Raw genomic sequence first — 21,315 nt, forward strand, 5'->3', positions numbered from 1 at the left:
CTCCTGACAGAGGCAAGAATTTGAGATTAGAGAAGAGACACAAGTGGCCAGAAAGGGTGGTAGTGATGATGAATGGAATAAATGAGCAGAAGTTAGGGCAAGTGCTGCCCAATGTGCTGATCTGGTGGGTGGAGTCTCCGTAGCAGGCAGGGGACCAAAAAAATGCAGAAGGCTAGAGAAAGATGAGAAAAAAAGGAGAGAAAATGTCGGGGGGTAAAAAGGATGTTAGGAGGGAGAAAGAAAAAGCACATAAGCATGGAAGTGGATACTATAGAGTATCTTTATACATCTTTGAAGTATAAAACACTTATCCCCCAACATACCCTAGTAGAATTACGTTGAGGTACAATATCTAGGTGGACTCAGGTTACTTTCTCCCTAAGATGTGTCATTTTAATGAGATATTCAACTGCTTGAGGTTTTTTTCCTCATAAATGAACAATATTCTTTGCCTTAAAAAAACCCTGTAATATAGCCCTATTGTATTATTCAAGGAGAATAAATACAGAAGCAATTTTGCTAGAAGGCTGTTCTTATCACTTGTTAAGGATTGGTTTCTATTTCAAAATCTGCCCCATGCCATCTGCTCTTTCCTCCCAGCCCGGGCTCAGCATACTTTCTGACGGTGGCTGTCCCAACAACGGAGCTGGGTCTCTCCAGCCTAGCTGTAGCCTGGTGTGGGAATTCCATCCTTCCCTCTCACCTTTGCTCAACTCCCCGACTCCATTCCAGTGTCTTCCTGATTTTTCATACTTCAGGCTTTGCCTCTCTCATTGGACTTTGCAGTATGATTCTGTTCACCTAGATGTGACTTTTAAATATTTGCTAGTAGCTTTTCATGCTCTGGCTGCAGCAAGAGAGAGGAGAAGAAGCCCGCACAAATGATAGAATCCTGGCAGTCTTCAGATGGGTCTAAGCCCAACTTCGTTGCATGTCAGGAGCAACACTTATGGCAGGTCAGTCTTTGCTGGGAGGCCCTGCAAAACTTTATCTCCTAGGCCTTGTTCTCCTCTCGGTCCTCCTGCTGCTAGTTACGGAGGTTACCTGTCTTCATCTGACCCAGCACTAACGTTTGAAAGAGTGATTCTCAACCTCGACTGCCCATCGGAGTCAAGGGGTGGGGGCGGCTTTAACGAACACTGATGCCAAAGTCCTGGCCTCAGTAATTCCATTGCAATCAGTTGGGGTGCTGCCTGGGCTCTGGATCTTTTAGATCTCATGATTTTTATCATACAGCCAATGTTGAAAAATACTGCCCTCAAAACATACCCCAGAGTTCTAGTTGCCTAAGTGGTCCTCCACTATTACCAATCCCCATTCATTTAAATTATGGAGGAAAGTGGACAGGACATAGATAACTAAAATATCATTTACTAATAAAGTAATAATGCTGGAAATGATAGTCAGCCTAAGTGTATCAACATGCATTGGAACAAAATAGCATCACCTTAGCCCACTCAGATAAATTAACATGTCATCTAGACTGTCCTTTTTGGCTGCAAAAAAAGATGTTCATGTTGTACGTGGCACAGTGTAGCATATAGAAAGACTGAAACCAGAAATAGACACCTATTCACAATAAAAGGTCAAAGCCAGATCCAATTCAAGTGTTACAAAGTATATGAAGAGACAGTCTCAGGCACTAAACAGGGAAGGACCCAGAGCTGTGAGCACAGAATGTGGGGCCAGTGATCAGGAACAGGAAAATGGGAAAGACAAGAGACAGTTACTAGATGATTCCAGTGAATTCTAGTGGAAGGAATATTGTACAAAGCCTGATCAGTATCTGCCTACTTGTGCTGTACAAGTATAATTCCACACCTGACGGCTTGCAGGTCCTCATATAAACTGTTTCACTTCATTTTCCTTCAAACGGGTTCTATCAGTGGGTGTAGGCTGAGCTATCCTGCAGTAACAAACAATGCCTCCCCCACAAAATCTCAGAAGATCAGTATCGGTATCGCAAAATGTCTCAGCCATACTCTCGTCGGTTGGGAGTAGCTAAGGGGAAAGCTGTCTTTTTGTGTAGTTGTCCTTCGGGAGCCCAGACTGATGAAGCAGCCACCGTCTCAAATGCCGCCCACCCTCATGTCGACAAAATAAGCGTCCTGGATGATCTAATACTGCCATTTAAATGCTCCCACCCAGAAGTGACCCAGATTATTTCTATTTACAACTCATCCGCAATTATTAGTCACCTGGCCCCATTCAATCAGAAGAGAGCAAAGAATTTAACCACGTGCTGCAAAGAGCAGGGCAGGGCGGGCAGAAATAAGACACACGGCTCAAGTACTACACCTTCACTGGGAAAGAGTCAACTTCTTCCTGTTTTTCGCAGACCCATCTATGGACAAAGATACATCATGCTGTATCACTGAATTGTATTCACTAAAATGTAATCTTAAGGAGATTTTTATTTTTTATTTAAGTCCCCAGGGCTTAAAACAGTGCTTCTAAGATAGGAGAGTTTAAGCAGATATTTTTGGGTAAATAAAATTCTTGTGAGAAGTAAGACTGGACAGAAAGAAGAGAGCTAATAGTAATGCTATTTAATAAAATCACTATGGCTAACTTGCTATTCATTATTTCAAAAATCACCACATAAGAAACTTCCAGAGTCAAAGGATTCACCAAAGATAATTGGAATAATGCTATCACCACTTCCTCAAATTGCTCCAGAAGGCTTACCCCAATTAAGATCAAGTACAAATTCTGTCATGGACTATGCCCAATATCCCATGTTTAACCACAAATAGCCAAGTCAGCCTTAAAATTTTAAAAAGGGTGTGGGGGGGAAGCAAAGAAGATGATCTTGACCTCTGAGATATCGATCTCAAATCAAGTAAGATTTCATGCTCCTGCACCTGGCTGGGAAATCACAGTAATTTATATTGATCTGAATTTTTCCTAAATTAACCTATAAATTTAACACAACCCCAGTTGGACTTTTTTCTCCATAAAATTATTTCTGTTTCAATTTCATCAAGTTTCTAAATTCCATAGGTTATCAAATTTTACCCAAAATGGTATTTGCTAAACAGACAGAATGATTTAGGAAAATGCTGAAACTGAGTAGTGAATTTGCTAAGAGATGAAACCATATGAGGATAACCACACTACCATCTTGGGAGAAGCCTTGGAGCTCTAACCTCTCCCACCCTGGGGCCACCATCAGAGGGTAGCAATTGGAGACTTCAAGCATGGGGACCTTCCCCCTTTACCAGTCCCCAGGACTCTCCCGACTATGTTGTGGACCTTGTGACCAGTTAGAGGGGCCTCAGAGGGGCCAGGCTGAGTCTTCCCTTTGATCCTAGGCTCAGGTTCTTGGCTGCATGGGGATAGGATCTGCCCTTGTGCAGTTTAACTCCAGTAGGGAGGCCCAGTGTTACTCATATGTTGACAAGTAATATCGTATGATAACTGATATGAAAACAGAAGAAGCTACTATGACAGAAGGGCTCTAAGACTTACCTATTTGACCCGGCATTCTGGAAGTTGGTCCTCATCGTCAGAAAGAAAACATGACCTCTCGAATGGAATGGCACAAGGTTCAAAGGCAAGAGACTGTCAAATTAACCCTAGCCACTCACTCCCATGCCAAGAACTGAGTCTCAATGCTGTGTGAGGCCCCCCACACCAGCCACCTTCCCAGAACATGACGGAGGTTCCTGAATTCTCCTGAAGCCAGGTGAGAAGATTCTGAGTAGACCTTTCATGAGTGAGGGCTGGCCAATCCCCAATAGAAGCTCCACAAGGGACAGCTGAGTCTCTGGGATCCATTTGAGCTTTTCCATCTGGTGAGGGACCCTCCACAGATCCAAGCTCTGTGCAGCATTTATCTGAGATGGGCTGGTAGGCACAGGGTTCCTGCTAACCCTGAAAAGATGAGGGACCCAGCTGAGCACACCTGGCCTAGATATGCCTGATATCACCTTGGATCTGGTCTGGGCAGCTGATCTCCATGCATGAAACTGAGATATGAGAGTCCTCACCTCCAACCTGTGGGATCCACCCCCATCATCCGAATAGCATAGACCTCCTGAACATTATTCTTCTTCAGCTGACCTGTTCAACCTTTCCTTTCTGTTGATACACCTCCATCCCCTGACATTCCTCTTTTCATATCCCAAATTCTGCTCTCCTCACCAGACTGTCCACCAGACTGTGGACATTTGGCTGGAATCTTTCTACCCTGCTTTGGGCATTTATGGGTTTATCCAAATGGCTCTCTTTATAATCTGTAGATGGTCCTTACTCAGTTTTTACAGCAAACATTGTGAGATAAACTAAACATCTTTCCCCGTCAATAAATGCAACTCGATTGCATCATTCCTCAATAGCTGTTTCATTTCCACAGAACGGAATATTCATTAATCCTTTCTCTTCTACAGTTACTTCCCAGTTTTCTCCTATTAAAGATAACACCGCAGTCAGATATTTTTCCCACAGATCAGCACACACTCTAGAGAAGAAGGGCAAAGGAGCCAGGCTGCTCGGGGGTGGGTCCTGCCTGTTCTGTTTCCCTGATGTGTGACCCTGCACCAGGTACTTAACCCTCTGCGCCTCATCTGTAGGCGCTCATCTGTAAAATGAGCCTGTTGGGGAAATCTTGCAGGTAAGGTAGCAACCTCAAAGGTTAATTGCCGCTCAGAGTTGCCTTCTTGCAACGCACTTATGCTGGGGACTGATCAGAGGTACCATGACATTAACTCGTAAAAAAAAGCAACTATTTTCTTTTAAATTCAGTGTGGGGGCCAGTGAGACCACATTCTTATTCTATTTCCAACTTACAGGGATCACTACCCAGTTTTAAAAGTTAAAATGTCCTTTGAAATTGCTATTCTCCATTTCTATAACTTGAGATACTGCTGATGGGTGGGGAAATAGTTATATATTTGTCTTAATGTATGAAAACCACACTTATTAGCTGTCTGTACTCTAGTGACAGGGTGCACGAACTATCGCAGCTTTCTGTTCTGACACCTTTTTTTTTTCCTGTGAGTGGAAAAATCTCATTGCTTTTTTTTTTTACTTTGTACATAGCTATTTGCTGTTCTTTAAATAGATAGCTATTTGTTATTCTTTAAATAGACTGCTATAAAAATTGCATTGAGCAAAGTTTAACTCTTTCTGGAACAGAACACTGTTGGGCCAGCAGTCAGTCTCCGCAGGATGAAGGAGGGCACAGGTGTCGGAGCCCAAGGGGGTAAAGAAGGTGTCCACACATACAGCGGGCCCATATGGGGGATTCAGAGCCTCGGCCCATTGCTGGAGCAGCCCCAGGGGTTGGGAGAGGGTAGATGGGAAGACAAGTGTGTACAGTGTGAGAGTTCGAGCCACATGAGGATCATGTCCTTGTGGAAGAAGGGCAGCCAATGGGTGGTGTAGAAGCTCTAGCAGGGGGAGGAGGGCATCTTTGTGCATCTATGTGGGAGTCCAGGCAGATGGCTGTGAACTATCCACTTCCAAGCGAAGTGAGGGATGAATCCACCTGGCAGGGCAACTTGAGAACACATCAGAGTGGATCTTGATTATCTACCAATCATAGCGATACCACTCCCCCTGTCAGTGACTGATTTTAGGCAGGCATGTGACCCCATTCTGGCCAAGGACACGTGGAAGGGAAGCATTCAGGGAAATGTTGCCCCTCTCTTAAGGTGAACATAAAGGAAGCCCTCTTCTTCCTCTCAATAGTGGCATATCAGAATGTAAAACCTGGAGCTGCTACTACTGTCTCGTGAGGGGAAAGGCTAACTGAAAACCTGAAAAGAAAGCCAACTTAGAGGAGTGTAGGATTTATTTTATTTATTTATGTGATAGATAGCAAGAGAGCATGAGCAGGGGGAGCGGCAGGCAGAGTGAGAGGGAGAAGCAGGCTCCCGGCTGAGCAGGGAGCCCGATGCGGGGCTCAATCCCAGGACCCTGGGACCATGACCTGAGCCAAAGGCAGACGCTTAACCTACTGAGCCACCCAGGCACCCCGAGGAGTGTAGGATTTTTTTTTAATCTTTTTTTTTTTAATTTTATCATGTTATGTTAGTTACCATACAATACATCATTAGTTTTTGATGTGGTGATCCACGATCCATTGTTTTCGTATAACACCCTGTGCTCCATGCAGTACGTGCCCTCCTTATTACCCATCACCGGGCTAACCAATCCCCTTTCACCCCCTCCCCTCTAAAACCCTGTTTGTTTCTCAGAGTCCACAGTCTCTCATGGTTCATCTCTCCCTCCAATTCCCCCCCCCCTCATTTTTCCCTTCCTTCTCCTAGTCTCCTCCATGCTATTCCTTATGTTCCACAAATAAGTGAAGCCATATAATTGACTTTCTCTGCTTGACTTATTTCACTTAGCATAATCTCCTCCAGTCCCATCCATGTTGATGTAAAAGTTGGGTATTCATCCTTTCTGATGGCTGAGTAATATCCCATTGTATATATGGACCACATCTTCTTTATCCATTCATCTGTTGAAGGGCATCTCGGCTCTTTCCACAGTTTGGCTATTGCGGACATTGCTGCTATGAACATTGGGGTGCATGTGGCCCTTCTTTTCACTCCATCTGTGTCTTTGGGGTAAATACCCAGGAGTGCAATTGCTGGGTCATAGGGTAGCCCTATTTTTAAATTTTTGAGGCACCTCCACACTGTTTTCCAAAGTGGCTGTACCAACTTGCATTCCCACCAACAGTGTAAGAGGGTTCTCCTTTCTCCACAACCTCTCCAACATTTGTTGTTTCTTTCCCTGTCCATTTTTGCCATTCTAACTGGTGTAAGGTGGTATCTCAATGTGGTTTTGATTTGCATTTCCCTGATGGCTAATGATGATGAACATTTTTTCATGTGTCTGTTAGCCATTTGTATGTCTTCTTCGGAGAAGTGTCTGTTCATCTCTTCTGCCCACTTTTTGACTTGATTATTTGTTTTTTGGGTGTTGAGTTTGAGAAGTTCTTTATAGATTTTGGATACCAGTCCTTTATCTGTAGTGTCATTTGCAAATATCTTGTCCCATTCTGTGGGTTGCCTCTTTGTTTTGTTGACTGTTTCCTTTGCTGTGCAGAAGCTTTTTATCTTGATGAAGTCCCAAAAGTTCATTTTTGCTTTTGTTTCACTAGCTTTTGGAGATGTATCTTGAAAGAAGTTGCTGTGGGCGATGTCAAAGAGGTTACTGCCTATGTTCTCCTCTAGGATTTTGATGGATTCCTGTCTCACATTGAGGTCTTTCATCCACTTTGAGTTTATCTTTGTGAATGGTGTTAGAGAATGGTCGAGTTTCATTCTTCTGCATGTGGCTGTCCAGTTTTCCCAGCACCATTTATTGAAGAGACTGTCTTTTTTCCATTGCATGTTTTTTCCTGCTTTGTCAAAGATTATTTGACCATAGAGTTGAGGATCCATATCTGGGCTCTCTATTCTGTTCCATTGGTCTATATGTCTGTTTTTGTGCTAGTACCATGCTGTCTTGGTGATTACTGCTTTGTAATATAGCTTGAAATCGGGCAATGTGATGCCCCCAGCTTTGATTTTCTTTTTCAACATTTCCTTGGCGATTCGGAGTCTTTTCTGATTCCATACAAATTTTAGGATTGTTTGTTCCAGCACTTTGAAAAATGTCATTGGAATTTTGATTGGGATGGCATTGAAGGTATAGATTGCTCTGGGTAGCATAGACATTTTAACAATGTTTATTCTTCCAATCCATGAGCATGGAATATTTTTCCATCTTTTTGTGTCTTCTTCAATTTCTTTCATGAGTGTTTTGTAGTTCCTAGAGTATAGATCTTTTACCTCTTTGGTTAGGTTTATTCTGAGGTATCTTATGGTTTTTGGTGCTATTGTAAATGGAATCGTTTCTTTAATTTCTCTTTCTACAGTTGCGTTGTTAGTGTATAAGAAAGCAACTGATTTCTGTGCATTGATTTTGTATCCTGCCACATTACTGAATTGCTGGATGAGTTCTAGTAATTTGGGGGTGGAGTCTTTTGGGTTTTCCACATAAAGTATCATGTCATCTGCGAAAAGAGAGAGTTTGACTTCTTCTTTGCCAATTTGAATACCTTTTCTTTCTTTTTGTTGTCTGATTGCTGTTGCTAGGACTTCTAGTACTATGTTGAACAATAGTGGCGAGAGTGGGCATCCTTGATGTGTTCCTGATCTTAAGGGAAAGGCTCTCAGCTTTTCCCCATTGAGGATGATATTCGCTGTGGATTTTTCATAGATGGATTTTATGAACTTGAGGAATGTTCCCTCTATCCCTATACTCTGAAGAGTTTTAATCAGGAAAGGATGTTGTATTTTGTCAAATGCTTTTTCTGCATCAATTGAGAGGACCATATGGTTCTTCTCCCTCCTCTTATTAATGTGTTCTATCACACTGATTGATTTGCAAATGTTGAACCACCCTTGCATCCCGGGGATAAATCCCACTTGGTCGCGGTGGATGATCCTTTTAATGTATTGTTGGATCCTATTAGCTAGGATTTTGTTGAGGATTTCGGAATCCATATTCATCAGGGATATCGGTCTGAAATTCTCCTTTTTGATGGGGTCTTTGCCTGGTTTGGGGATTAAGGTAATGCTGGCCTCATAGAATGAGTTTGGAAGTTTTCCTTCTGTTTCTATTTTTTGAAAGAGCTTCAGTAGAATAGGTATTATTTCTTCTTTGAATGTTTGGTAGAATTCCCCAGGGAATCCATCAGGCCCTGGACTCTTGTTTTTGGGGAGGTTTTTGATCACTGCTTCAATCTCGTTACTGGTTATTGGCCTATTCAGGTTGTCAATTTCTTCCTGTTTCAGTCTTGGCAGCTTATAGGTTTCCAGGAAGGCCTCCATTTCATCCAGATTGCTCAGTTTATTGGCGTATAGTTGTTGATAATAATTTCTAATAATTGTTTCTATTTCCTTGGTGTTAGTCGTGATCTCTCCCCTTTCATCCATAATTTTATTAATTTGGGTCCTTTCTCTTTTCTTTTGGATAAGTCTGGCCAGTGGTTTATCGATCTTATTAATTCTTTCAAAGAACCAACTTCTAGTTTCGTTGATCTGATCTACTGTGTTTCTGGTTTCTAATTCATTGATTTCTGCTCTAATTTTAATTATTTATCTTCTAATGCGTGGCTGAGGCATCATTTGTTGCTTTTTCTCTAGTTCTTTAAGGTGTAGAGTTAATTGGTGAATTGGGGATTTTTCTATTTTTTTGAGTGAGGCTTGGATGGCTATGTATTTCCCCCTTAGGACTGCCTTTGCAGTATCCCATAGGTTTTGGACCGATGTGTTTTTGTTCTCATTGATTTCCATGAATTGTTTAAGTTCTTCTTTGATTTCCTGGTTGACTCAAACATTCTTGAGCAGAGTGGTCTTTAGCTTCCAAGTGTTTCAATTTCTGCCAAATTTTTTCTTGCGATTGAGTTCCAGTTTTAAAGCACTGTGGTCTGAGAATATGCAGGGAATAATCTCAATCTTTTGGTATCAGTTCAGACCTGATTTGTGACCCAGTATGTGGTCTATTCTGGAGAAAGTTCCATGTGTGCTCGAGAAAAATGAGTATTCTGTTGTTCTAGGGTGGAATGTTCTGTAAATAGCTATGAGGTCCATCTGGTCCAATGTATCATTCAAAGCTCTTATTTCCTTGTTGATTTTCTGCATAGATGATCTGTCCATTGCTGAGAGTGGAGTATTGAGGTCTCCTACAATTAACGTATTCTTATCAATATGACTCTTTATTTTGGTTAACAGTTGGCTTATGTAGATGGCTGCTCCCATGTTGGGGGCATAGATATTTACAATTGTTAGATCTTCTTGTTGGATAGACCCTTTAAGAATGATATAGTGTCCTTCTGTGTCTCTAATTACAGACTTTAGTTTAAAATCTAATTTGTCTGATATAAGAATTGCTACCCCAGCTTTCTTTTGAAGTCTGCTGGCATGGAAGATGGATCTCCATCCCTTCACTTTCAGTCTGGATGTATCTTTAGGTTCAAAATGAGTCTCTTGTAGGCAGCATATGGATGGGTCCTGTCTTTTTATCCAATCTGCAACCCTGTGCCGTTTTATGGGAGCGTTTAGGCCATTCACGTTGAGAGTGATTATTGAAAGATATGAATTAATTGTCATCATGTTGCCTGTGAAGACGTTGTTTTTATAGATTGTCCTTGTAAATTTCTGTTGCATATCCCTCTTGGGGTCTTTCTCCTTTTATAGAACCCCCCTTAATATTTCTTGCAGGGCCGGCTTAGTGGTCACATATTCTTTCAACTTCTGCTGGTCGTGCAAGCTCTGCATCTCTCCATCCATTCTAAATGAAAGCCCCTTGCCAGATAAAATATTCTTGGCTGCATGTTCTTCTCATTTAGTACCCTGAATATGTCTTGCCAGGCCTTTCTGGCTTGCCAGGTCTCTGTGGATAGGTCGGACGTTATTCTGATGTTCCTTCCTCTGTACGTAAGGAATCTCTTCCCCCTAACTGCCCTTAAGATGGTTTCCTTGGTTCTAAGATTTGCAAGTTTTACTATTACATGCCGGGGTGTTGGCCTGTTTTCCTTGATCTTGGGAGGAGTCCTCTTTGCCTCTAGGATGTGAATGTTTGTTTCATTCCCCAGATTAGGGAAGTTCTCAGCTATGATTTGCTCAAATACATCTTCTAGTCCTCTCTCTCTCTCCACTCCCTCTGGGATTCCAATTATTCTGACATTGGAACGCTTCATGGTGTCACTTATTTCTCTGATTCTATTTTCATGGATTCTGAGTTGTTTTTCCCTGGCCTCCTCTTTTCCCTTTTTATCTATTATATTGTCTTCCAGGTCGCTTATTCGTTCTTCTGCCTCAGTTACCCTAGCTGTTAGATTATCTAGATTGGATTGGATCTCATTGATAGCATTTAAGATCTGCCAATTCACCTTTCATTTCTGCCATTGATAGCATTTAAGATCTCCCAATTCACCTTTCATTTCTGCCCTTAGAGACTCTATGTTGCCATTAATTGATTTCTCCATTCTAGCCATTGTCTTCACAATTGCTAGCCTGAATTCCATCTCCAACATCTTGGTTATATCTGCATCCATTTGTAAATCTGCAGCATAAGTCATAATCTCTGAGTCTTTCCTATTTCGGGGGCTCCTCCTCCTAGTCAGTCTGTTGATGGGTGTTTGAGGGAATGTATAGAGTCCAACTTATTGACCAGAACCCAAGCAAGATGCACCTGTCTTCTTGGGACCTTAGGGTTGCTGGCCTCTTGTTTTCCCAGCCTGTCTTCTGGGGGAGGGGCCTGCTGCGCTGTTACTCAGGCAACCCTTTTTGGGCAAGGTTGCCCTGCCCCACTGTGGTGGGGGATGGGCTCAGCGGGAATCAGTTTTGGGGGCTTTTGTTCTCTGGCGCCTTTCCCTGGTGGCTTCCTGTGTCTCTTCCACGCGTCAGAGCAGAAGAGACCGTTTCCAACCCTCTGCCAGAGAGACCTCAGTCTGTTCTTCAGTGAGCTCTCCAGGCCACACTGTCTCCGTTTCTGTCCGTGCTGCTATAAACTGCAGCATCCTGGGTTGTGCGCCCCTCCGCAGCGCTCCCAGTCCTGCCTCCAGGTCGGGGCACGTCTCTGCCCTTTGTGCTTCTAAAACCGCCATCTGCTCCCAGTTCGCGCCCGGTTTCCACCCCAGGGGGCTTCAGTTCGCAGGCGCAACCCTGTCATTCCGGGTTTCTGCCCCAGGGGCTGCCCTAAAGTCCTTTCCCTGCCGTTACCAGTCTGCGAGTCTGTGCCCTTCCCCAGCGCGCGAGGCTGTCGCTCACCGGTGGTGTGGGATCCCCATGGCCAGGCACCCTCACGTTGCCGTTTATCCTCCGATATCTGCCCGCAGAATCACGGCTCTCTGCTTCATACCTCAAAACCAACCACCTGCAATATTCTGTTTGTGAGATCCAGATCTTCTTACATCTCAGGCTGGTTCCGTGGGTGCTCAGAGTGGTCTGGTAGATATCCAGCTCAATTCCGGGGACCAGTTGAAATAGGGTCCCCTACTCCTAGCCATCTTTCCCCCCTCCGGAGTGTAGGATTTAAAACAAGCAGAGATCTAGAGCTCTGGTCCTAACTATTTAGAGCCTAGAACTGATCTCCCCCTGGACTTTTTGTTAAGAGACGCAAGATATTTCCATGCTGTTTAAACACGTAAAGCTTAGGGTCCTGATACTATAATAAAAAACATCAGAGCTGATGATAATCCCTTTACTCCAAAGCTGACACCTGTCCCTGACAATGAGTCTGCTAGTGGTCGTGCGCATGATGAATCAGAGGGACTTACACTCAGGGTTACTGGAAGGAACCATCAAGAGCATTTACAGATAAACAGTATACAATCCAGGGTATGGAAGCTGCCATAGGAAAAAACTATAACTAGACTGTGATTTTCCAATGGGTCTCTCCTAGATGGAGTTCGAGATGACAGCCTCAGGGTCGTTCTATCAGTTAAATAAAGCTTCTTAAATTATCTTAATTCATACAAAGTATGAACTTGTTATGTTACCATAGCTGTACAGTTTAGGTATGATCCATATCAAAGTAATAAAATGAAGTTAATAAAAAACAGTTTATTCAAACAAGAATAGTATATGAAGACAATGATGCAGGAGGAAAAAAATAGCTGTAGGGTAAGAAGAAGTTAAGCTCTGGAAGCTAGAATTTCCTAGCAAAGAAACTGTCAAGTTTACCAGTGCAGTAACGTCCTTGGTAAATTTCCTTGTCAAGGGATTTCCGACAAGCAATTCCTGAACTTTTAGAGAAAACATAACCAAAAAAAAAAAGGAAGAGAGCATGTCAAAGAAGAAAATAATTTTGATAGTAGCAATAATATTCAGCATGGGCCACACCAAGATAAACAATTATGGGAGTGCACATGTAATACCTTGAGTCACTAATTTGTAAATGACAAAGATCGGAAATAAGGGATTTTCTTCACCCAAAGACATCCTACTTACTAAAGCTATGATACAAAATATAACAAAAGTCAACAAAAGGAAATTGAAAAAGAACGTACAGAGACAGGATGCAGGACATTTTTCACCACCTAATATTATAATAGGTAGATGGATTAACTAACTATACAATCTGACTTTGAAAATATAGAGAAGATTATTTAAAATAATGTTATATAAAGGGCTTAGTTGACTTCCTTTTGTTGAATGGTATTCACACTTTAGTGACAGAATTTTTAAAGTTTATGAGCAAAAGTAGGAATGCAGTGAAATAGCTTTTAGACCACCTACATTTAGCACACATTAAATTACACAACACATTCCTTTTAGTAAATGCTCTTTCTATAACATTCGTTCCAGTTACTGATAGAAGCTGCAAACAGGATTATGATATTTAATTAATTCAAAAATGCAGCTGTACTTCAAGCTCTTGGCAGTTATCCAATTACTGTAATGTAGATTTTTAGAGAGAAAGAGAAAGATACAATGCTACCAGAAATAATTTCACATTTTCCTTTTAGTTATTAATTTAGTAGAGGGGAGGGGCAGAGAGGTCAGTAGACACAAGCTCTAGGCAAGTGTTACAGTAAAAATTAGGGTCAGTGTGGGCCAAATGTAGACCCAAGAAATAACATGTATATGTGAAAATGCCATGACATTGTGAGGTTCACCCTCACGATAATGTTACCACATCAACGAACTTGGTTGGACTTTTGATTTAAAGTAGGGAAATCGAATGCAAACTAGCTTAAATCAAAAGGAAAGTATACTGACTTGCGTATAACCAAACTGCAGTCAACCAAACACAGGTGTGGAGCTACTGGCAAAAGGGGGGACTACCATTAGACTTGACCTTCTCTTGTTCTGTATGTTAGCTGTATTCTCTTCTACTGCAAATCCACTCTCTACATAGAAACATGGCGAACAGCAGCTTCTAGGCTCATACACTAGTAACTTAATGATAAGACAATAAAAAGATTTTAGGCAAAAACTCTGATTGTACTGGCTTCTGTGGGGGACCAGTACTTATGGCTAGGTTGTGAAATACAGTTACATTTAGGTCCCCACATTTGGACCAAAAACTGCCCACGGAGGTAGGGTCATGTCCTGCCTATTCTAACTCATTTATGCTTTAACCAAACTTCTCATTATAAGGATAAAGTATAAAAAAGAATACTCAATAATAATACACATAGGATAAGTTCTAATTAGTATTAATTAGAGAAGGGGAAGAAACAGTATGTAGAAAATCATCAAGTTATAATGATAACCTGGAGAATGGGAGAAGATATTTGCCAGTTATGTATATGACAAGGGTCTAGTCTTAGGAATATACAAAGAACTCTTAGAGCTCAAAAACCAAAACCAACCAAACAAACAAAACAATTTAAAAATGGGCAAAAATCTTGAATAGACATTTCTCTAAGGAAGATACACAAATGGCCAACAAGCACATGAAGAGACTCCCAACATCTTTAGTCCTTAGGGAAATGCAAACCATATTGAGTGCTGACAAGGAACAGGGAAATTCAAACCCTCATACATTGCTGGTGGAAGTAAAATGGTGCAGCCACTGTAGAGACTAGTTTGATGGCTCCTCGAAAAGTTAAACAGAATTACCCTATGACCCAGTAATTCCACTCTTAGGCATACGCCAAAAAAATTGAAAACAAGTGTTCAAACAAAGATTTACAAATAAATTTACATAACAGTGTTATTCACAATAGCCAAAAGATAGAAACAACCCAGGTGTCCATCAACAGTAAATGAATAAACAAACTGTGGTATATCAATACAAAGGAATATTATTTAGCTTTAAAAAGAATGAATTTTTGATACATTGTAAAACATGTATGAACTTCCAAAACATTCTTCTGAAGGAGAAAAGATAGACCTATATTATTCCATTTATATGAAATATCCACAACAAGTAAATCCATAAAGAGAGCAGATTAGTGGTTACTGGGGTGGGGGTGAGGTAGCGGGAAGGGAGAAATGGAGAATTACTACCTAATGGGAATGTGGTTTCCTCTGGGCATGATGAAACTGTTTTAGAACCAGAGAGAGGTGATGGTTTCACAACATTGTAAAAGTACTAAATACCAATGAATTATTCATTTTTAAAAGATTTTTATTTATTTATTTATTTATTTATTTATTTATTTATTTGATAGAGAGAGCACAAGCAGGGGGATCAGCAAGCAGAGGGAGAAGCAGGCCCCCCACTGAGCAGGGAGCCTGATGTGGGGCTTGATCCCAGGACCCTGGGATCATGACCTGAGCCGAAGGCAGACGCTTAACTGACTGAGCCACCAAGGCACACCTAAAATGCTCATTTTTAAATGATGTTTATGAGAATTTCGCCTCAATAAAATTTTTTTTCTAATGATCATCAGCATATAAACTTTAAGACCCCTTCATTTTCTAGACAGAAAAACCATGGGCCTTCCAAAAAGAATTTCAGTGCTTTTAAATATAACTACTACTTGATAGGTTATATTCTAATTTCTTAATACTTGACTTTCCACATGGGTGATTGTTAGGAAGGTGATACCTTCCTATCCCACTATAGAATATACCTTATGTATCTAGAGACCTTTTTTTCCTTGTTCATGGTATTGGATTATCACTAGCCTTCAATACCTGTTATGTACCTTCTCATTCTAAAAGGAATATATAAGTCACACACATTAAGTAAATAAAGGCCATTGATTTGTATTCAAATAAAGGCAACCAAATATTGATTTCACTGATTAGCACTGAGGTGACTGTTACTGGTTCTCTATTCCAACTGACCATGCACAACTTTTCTTTTTTTTCTTTTCCTTCTTCCCCCTCTTTTCCCTTCCTGCTTGCATCCATCTGAACTCTTGGATGCCCTTGAAAGAAACCCTAATCAAGCAAGGAGAAGCAAAAAAAAAAAAAAAAGGAAAAACTGTTGGAAAGGCAGAACCTCAGTAGTGATGGAGACAGAAACTAAATCTGCATGCGTCCCTCACCCATTTTCTCCCAATTCTACCACTCTTCGTGTGCTGGCTTTTCATTCCCAGCCCTTTACATGGCTGGAAACATACCTGGCGGCTCCCAGTCCATTGCCTTCTCTTCAACTCATTGGGAAGAGAGGGAACCCCAACCCGGGCTTCTGGGGGTGACCAAATGCATGACACCTGACTCTGGAGAGATGTGACTGACAGCAGTTTATCAGTCCCCTGTCCTCACAGCCCAGGGGAAGAGGACACTGTTGGCCATGCAGCACTACATGGGGATTGTGCTCTGGAAGAGAGTGAACAGCCAGGGCCTTTGGGAGGCAGACTTTGTAGTAACAAGAGGGTGAGATGCCTTGGTTCCTACACAAGAAGGTGACTGGATTGTTGGAATAATTCTTTGAGCTTGCAGGGAACTGAAACCTGCTACTGAGGGGTAAGCGGCAATTGTATTTGTTCTGTTGGATAAGGATGGTTGCTTGGCTAAGAGACTGTATCTGTAGGAAGAGAGTAAGAAGGGGAACATGCAGTTCAGTCATTTTAGGCCCTCCCAGTTTTAGATATTAAGGCAACATGTAATGTTAACTTTAGGTCTTACACCACATAGCTTCCTTTCCCCTTAATTCCAACTTGAAAAATCTAGGAGTAATTATTCTGCTTAGCCTATCTTGGATTATATTCCCACCCTTGATGCTAGGAGCTTTGAGAGCTATAATTATCAGCCTCCCTGGGCCATATAATCAGGGATAAAGCAGTGCCCCTAAAGAAGGACATCTCTTTTCAAAAGATGAGAAGATGAGGGCGATCAAAAGACAATAATATAATACCTAATCACAATTATGTCCCTTCCTTTGCTACTCTCTTCCCTTTCTCTCTCATCGGCTTCTCTACATTTGTTTTCTTCTCTTTTTTCTTGTCTTCACCCTCTGTCTTCTCTTTTCTCTCCACCCCCTTCCCTTCTGTTTTTCTTCCCTTTTGCTCTCTCCTCCTTCTCCTTTGTTCTATTCTCTCACTCCCTCTCCCTGATTCCCCCACCGTTTTTAATAGTCCCTGCTTGCAAAAGCCACTCACAGCCATCACCTATACAAATAGTAGGAATCTGGTGGCCTTGAGCTTGATTTCTGCTTCTTACTTCATAAGCCAGATCACTAGGTAAAGGGTAAAGAATTGGGCAAAACCTAAATAAGCTGTTTATCTTTTCTATCCAAATTTAAGGAAAATTGCCAAACTTCTTGGAAACTGTACCCTAATTGTGGAAACACATTTTCTTTCTTTGTTATAATGTAAAATGAATTCATGAAACCAAAAATTATTTTCAAAACTTTAGAAGCATTAAACTTGCAATGCAAAAAGCCTCTTCATGTCTTTGTACTTCTTCTGAAAAAGATTTCTTCTGAACTATTTCCAAAATGTAGTGCCTATAATTAAAATGATTATTGAACTTTTGTCTCCTATTTGCTTTGTGTGAAAAGTTGGTAAAGAAAGCATCATTAGTAAGAACCTTACAACTGAATAAAGGCAACAAAGGGCACACAGTTATTAGTCAATAAGACAGTTTGGAATTCTGTACCAGGGTAATTGAAACACTTTGGGTTCTAAGCAAATAATAATAACATCTTTAATGATCCTTTTGAATGCCAGTCAGTATCAAGCCGAACCAAGCACAATTAAAGTATATTTACAGCTATGGGTGCTAATACTATTTGCTTTGTAACTTCCTTTCTTTAGAGTGTCTTATTCACATTCTCCATTCCTTGGCAGAGAGTATGATTTATGGGAGGGATTCAGTCAATTTCAATGCCTGACTGAATGAATGAATGCATAAATGAAGGATGTAGGGTCATGTAAAGTAGCTTCCTCATGCAGAAAGAAGAGCTCTTTAAATGGCTTGATGGCCCAAGTCTGGCCACACATGGTAACCCAGGCTTCCTGGAGCTAGTTTGGGAGTCTCTTCCTGTCACTAGAGTATGTAAATAAGAGCAACAAAAAATCTGTCCCCAAGAATTTTGGATGCCACTGCTAACAGCGATCTTATTATGCAAAACTAATCCAGGCCGTAAAGGAAAATGACTTCCAAGCTGAGTCTTCATTCTCAAATGTACTTTAAAAGTTATGGGAGTATGGAGAAGAAAATCTCAGCAGTTTCAGATGCTTGAGTTAGAGTCTAAGAGAAACCTGTTATGTTAAGAGGTGAAACGGAACCCCAACATTTTAAAGTATGTATCACGTTTGAAAAAGTTTTCGTAAAGAGATGGAAAAAAACTTATTGACTTGCTAATAGTATTCATTCAGTAATGGTTTTTTTAAGTCAACACAACTTAGATTAAGTTGTAGTTTAATAATAAATATCTTAAACATTATCTTTCAAACTAATTTACCATCTATTATGGTGAAAGAGTTAGGTTTATGTTTACATCTAAACATATGGTTGCATGTAGCTAACATTCCAACAGTAAATTTGGCTTTCCAGATTTAAATATTAATCTGGAAATTGTTAGGATGAGAAATTTTGTCAAATTTTTAATACATATGGTAACAGGGGACAAGAATTTTTTTGAGAAGAACTGAGTTGACCATAGAAATATAGCTTTTCAGACCTCTTTGTACTTGTAATTTAAATTCATATATACATATTTAATATACATGTAATACAAAAATAGACATATAAATGTATAGTTATCTATTGCTGCATAACAAATTACTCCAAAATTTAAAAGCTTAAAACAACAAACATTTATTATCTCCATTTTGAGCATCAGGAATCTGGGTGTGGCTCAACTGGGTGCCCTGGGTCAGAGTCTCCCACAAGGATACAAGCCAGACGAGGGCTATAGTTATCTGAAGTCTTCAGTGGGGGGGATCTACTCCCAAGCTGACTCACATGGCTATTGGCAGGCTTCAGGTCCTCTCCAGCTTTTGGCTAGTGACAACAATACCTTCTCACGTGGACCTTTCTCTATGTCAGCTCACAACATGATAGCAAGTTTATCTCAGCAGGCCAGAGAACAAGAGAGAGGGGGCCCAAGACAGAAACCACAGTCCTTTTGTAATCTAATCTCAGAAGTGATATCCCATCCTCCTGCCATATTCTGTTTATCAGAAGCCCATAAATCTGGCCCACATGCAAGGGAAGGGAGTAACACAAGGATGTGAAAACCAGGAGGTAGGGATCACTGGGGATATTTTAGAGGTTGTCTACTGTGTGTGTGTGTGTGCATGTGCATATGTGTGTGAACATGTATGTACACACACACGTGCATGCATGCACTCACACATGTGTGTGAGTATATATGGGTATATATACACACAATCCCCACACATTTATATAGAGAATTTATGCTTCAAATGCCTGATTGTGACATCATATGTATGACAAAACACAGCCCTCCTGCTAGTATTATCAAGACTTCTCTGCCAGTTTAGGATAAATTTCTCTCTATCAATAACTCAAGAAGTCTAAATTGAACCCAGGGAGGGAAGGGTTGGTAATTTTAATGATACCACACTATGAACTCCTATGATGGAAATTGATTTTAAAGAATTGTATGACAGACATTTCCACCCAGTTGCCATTTCTAATTTCAGGCAAGAGGTCTTCTGTCCTAGGCCCCATGATTCAAAAGCCCTGCTCAGGTCTTCCTCTGAACTCACCACCCCCAATCCTGCCCACCCCAAGGGGCAACTGGACAAACCCACCTGGAGCTCTTTCCCCCTCATCTTTTTCATAGTCTATATCTAGAACCCTGATGGGCATGTGCTCCTCTAGGCACAAGGAATAGTCAAAGGGTGGCTATGTGAGGTCATGGATAGAGCTTAGACGTGGGACCCATTGATCTTGGGAGAAAATGTGAAATCACACCAAAACCAGCACAGGTTTGGAATTGAAAATTATACTATTTGGTGAAGCTGTAGTTCTGTCTAGAGGTTTTTAGCTTTTCCAGAGAGTATAGAAATGTTTCCAAACTTGAACCACTTCCTGTTCCTATTCAGGTAGCTATTTGGAGGATTGTGTGTGAATTTTGAGAGGAAATAAGGTATGTAAGGAAGAATTGGAAATGGCTATCTTTCTGCGAGAGTTCAAGAACTAATATATATGGGCAAAGTTCCTTCAGAACCATGATGATAAAACATGTCATGGGGTTGGGGAGAGATTGATGCTTCCCTATTAGCTTAGAACCCACCATCCTTCCCATAATTTAAACAATGGCAACACTGAGAACATCAGGTGATAGCATCCTGAGCATGGATCCCAGAGATCAGTGAAAGAGTACTTTGGGGACAGAGAACTAAGAGAGTTCTGAAGTCTGAAGTGCAGCAGGCATTAGCCAGGGAGAGAGAGCAAGGGAAGACAGTTGTGCAGGATGCTAAAAGATGACTTGAGTCATTGGGTGACTTCAAAGAATAACTGGGAAACTCTATAGACCTGGCTTGTAGGGCTTCAGTCATTTCGATCTGCGTGTTCAAAGTTAAGCAATTAACATGAAATGACAACTCACAGAAAAAAATACAAAGGACCAATAAGCATTTGAATGACACTCAACTTCACTAAATAAGTACAAATTAAAACATCGAGATAAAATTTTTCTTCAGTTAGATTGGCAAAATTCAACAAAATGTCATCCTATAGAGAAAGAGACACACATATATACCTCATTAATACCATCAAAGAATTTCACCTGATGTAATACCCAGGAGCACAAAGACGCTTCTTACGGCGTTGATTACCATAGCAAAAAGAAAAGAAAACTGGACAACATAAATGTCCATCAATAGAGTAATGCTTAAATAAACCATAAGAAACATTACAAGGGAACATTATGCAACAATTCAACTCAGTAGTTTGGGTTGAAAGATGGAAGTTCATGAGATGGTAAAGAGAAACATGAAAGCTGAAGAACAAATTAGAAGGACGTATTCCATTAAACAACAACCACAACAAAAAAAACCTACACAGGCAGAAGCAAGTTAGCAAGCCACAGTTTCATATGTGCTGGCAGATGATAGGAGACTTCTGGGTCAGAGACTAAGGACAGTTTACTACTCACAGTAACAGCACAGCCCAAGTATCAGTATTTGCACCAATTCCTCCAGCCACAAATTCCAAAGGGCAATGAGAAGCAGGCCAGGTGATGTGGTCACATGCGTGGGTTGTGTTAGAGGAGAGGAACACTAAACTTAGGAATCTTAATCTTTTACACTGGGCAGTAAAAGCCTGCCTGATCTTATCTTTATTATAAGGGAAGGAGACATTGCCTTTACTATACTGCTTAGTAAAAAAAACAAAAAACAAAAACACACCAACTATTTGTTCAGGAGGTAGACACTATATCTTCCAAGGGTGTTCATTATAAAAATTTAAAATATAGTGCTGAACA

This window comes from Mirounga leonina, unplaced genomic scaffold (assembly GCF_011800145.1).
Source record: "Mirounga leonina isolate KUSES-001 unplaced genomic scaffold, KU_Mleo_1.0 Mir_174, whole genome shotgun sequence".
Taxonomy (NCBI): domain Eukaryota; kingdom Metazoa; phylum Chordata; class Mammalia; order Carnivora; family Phocidae; genus Mirounga; species Mirounga leonina.